This window comes from Bos grunniens, chromosome 7 (genome assembly GCF_055505025.1).
Source record: "Bos grunniens cultivar Pamir isolate PY7600 chromosome 7, Bosgru_T2T1.0, whole genome shotgun sequence".
Classification (NCBI taxonomy): Eukaryota; Metazoa; Chordata; class Mammalia; order Artiodactyla; family Bovidae; genus Bos; species Bos grunniens.
This window is the reverse complement of record NC_141171.1, coordinates 71,073,126-71,075,853: the sequence shown is the minus strand read 5'-3', so window position 1 is coordinate 71,075,853 and position 2,728 is coordinate 71,073,126. Positions and strand designations below refer to the sequence as shown.

General features: G+C 39.9%; 1 pseudogene; it reads left to right on the top strand.

Annotated features, from left to right (window-relative positions):
• The first annotated feature begins 1,068 nt into the window (after positions 1–1,068).
• LOC147369796 (U4 spliceosomal RNA) lies at positions 1,069–1,201 on the top strand (annotated as a pseudogene).
• Positions 1,202–2,728: the final 1,527 nt, after the last annotated feature.

Below are 2,728 nucleotides of genomic sequence, written 5' to 3'. Positions count from 1 at the left end.
CAGCCATTTTGCTTTTCTGCATTTCTTTTCCATGGGGATGGTCTTGATCCCTGTCTCCTGTACAATGTCAGGAACCTCATTCCATAGCTCATCAGGCACTCTATCTATCAGATCTAGGCCCTTACATCTATTTCTCACTTCCACTGTATAATCATAAGGGATATGATTTAGGTCATACCTGAATGGTCTAGTGGTTTTCCCTACTTTCTTCAATTTAAGTCTGAATTTGGCAATAAGGAGTTCATGGTCTGAGCCGCAGTCAGCTCCTGGTCTTGTTTTTGCTGACTGTATAGAGCTTCTCCATCTTTGGCTGGAAAGAATATGATCAATCTGATTTCAGTGTTGACCATCTGATGATGTCCATGTATAGAGCCTTCTCTTGTGTTGTTGGAAGAGGGTGTTTGTTATGACCAGTGCATTTTCTTGGCAAAACTCTATTAGTCTTTGCCCTGCTTCATTCCATATTCCAAGGCCAAATTTGCCTGTTACTCCAGGTGTTTCTTGACTTCCTACTTTTGCATTCCAGGCCCCCTAAGCAGACCACAAAGTGAAGAATTCTAGGCAGTCCCCTCTCCCTGCCTCCACAAAACAATGCCAGCTCTTATGCTTGGCACATCTTTTACAAACGATAAGGCCACAGTTTATACCTGATAGATAATACTTATAAAATCCTACTAAAAATATTTTGAACACGTAAAAGACTTACAATAAAGGGAGGTTTTCAACTGATAGATTTCACTGAGTTATAGAATGATTTTCAAACTCAAAGACTCCTGCTCTGTCTCATATAATAAGGATAAAACTTTTCTGGTAGGCCATGTGGCAGTGTGTTTCAAAAGCCTTGAAAATGTTCATATTTTTACGTTTTTTTATTTTATACTGAATTATAGATGATTAACAATGTTGTGATAGTTTCAGGTGGATGGCAAAGGGACTCAGCCATAGATATACATGCATCCCTTCTCCCCCAAACTTCCCTCCCATCCAGGTTGCCAAATAACATTGAGCAGAATTCCCTGTGCTATACAGTAAGTCCTTGTTGGTTATCCATTTTAAATATAGTAGTGTAGCTTTGTGCAGTGGCAGTATCGTAGCTAATGAGGTTTATCCAAGGTGTGATTATTGCTAATTAAATATAGTAGTGCATACGTGTTGATCCCAAACGTTTTCTGATTCAGCGATTTTAATTCCCAAGCATGGACTCGGGAGTCAGATTGCCTCCACCACTAATCAATCACATGATTTAGCCTCTTGGAACCTCAGTTTCTTCATCTCTAAAATGAGGGTGATAATAGTAGCTACCTGAAAAGCTAGTTGTAAGGATTAAATGAAATATATGTAATGCCTTAGAGCAGTATCCAGCATATGGTTAACATACTATACGTGTTAGCTAAGTAAGTGATCAGAGATAGGAATAGAAATACATCTCAGTATTAGTTCAAACAGCAGAATTTTAGAAAGATGTTTATTAACAGGTAATGGGCTAAATATTTATGGTGCAGCCATAAGATATTAAACCACATAGCTACTTTAAAAAAGACTATGTCTTAGAAGAATATTTAGAGATTTGGGAAGATGTTCATCACATATTGTTAGGCCAAAGAAAACAAAATCAAGTTTCAAATAGTATATACAGTATGATCCAAATACAAAAATAGAAAATAAAGGAAATACTTCAAAGTGCTATCGGCAAGTATCTCAAAGTTGATGGTTCAGGCTTGCCTGCACATTGGAATCACCTCTGAAATTAAAAAAAAAAAAATTAATGATGATACAGGACCCCACCCATAATAATACTGATTTAATCAGTCTGGGATGTCTGGGTCTCAGGATTTTTATTTTCTTGTATGTGCTTGGCTTCTTTCTCCAATTTTTTCCCTGAAATCTTCTAAAATAAACATGAATCCCCTTTAAAACTAGAAATTAAAACCATCAAATGCTATCTAAAAGACATTTCAATTACTCCCGTGAGTAGCTGACTAAGCAGCTGTGCCAGGCCCGGTTTACCAGAATGTTTTCTTCCAGGGAGAGCTGGAGGAAGAAAGATGGGGGAGCTAGAGTTGGCAGAAGCCTGAGAGGAGGCAGATTCAGAGCGTGAGTCACTGCCCTGGAGAACAGACCTGGGAGAGGGCTTTAGATGGAGAGAGGAGGGGATGGGGCTGCAGGAAAAGAGGCTAGACACCTAAGGGGCGGGGGCAGGGCACCAAGAGTCCATGGCCAGCTGCACTAGCTGAGCGATTGCGTGCAGGCAGCTCTGTTATTTATGGCCCTTTGGTCTGAGGCCTTGCTCAGTGGCCGCTGTGATACTGGAAATTCAGTTATGTGTATCAGCATGACGCTTTCTCTTTTACAGCATGCGCTCTTGATAAGGGCTGAGAGGAGTAGGCACAATGAGGAGAGAGGGAGCAAAGGAAGGTCTAAAACTGCTAAAAATTGTAACAGACAAAAAAAGTCCAGGGCTATTGGTATTTTTCTCCCTCCATGTCTAATATTAAATGCTTCGGGTCTAATGATTGAGCTTCTTCAGCCAGTATAGCATATTTTTTTTCACTCATTCAGCAAGTCCTTATTGAACTCTTAGTATGTGCCAAGCCCTGTGCCACGTACTTTTCATCATTTAATTCTTATCTAGAGCTTTAAACAAATGACCCCAGGTACTATGGTTGGCTTGCCTTGTACAGATGAAGGATCTAAATCTCAAGTAAGTTAATGGCCCAGAATCACCCAG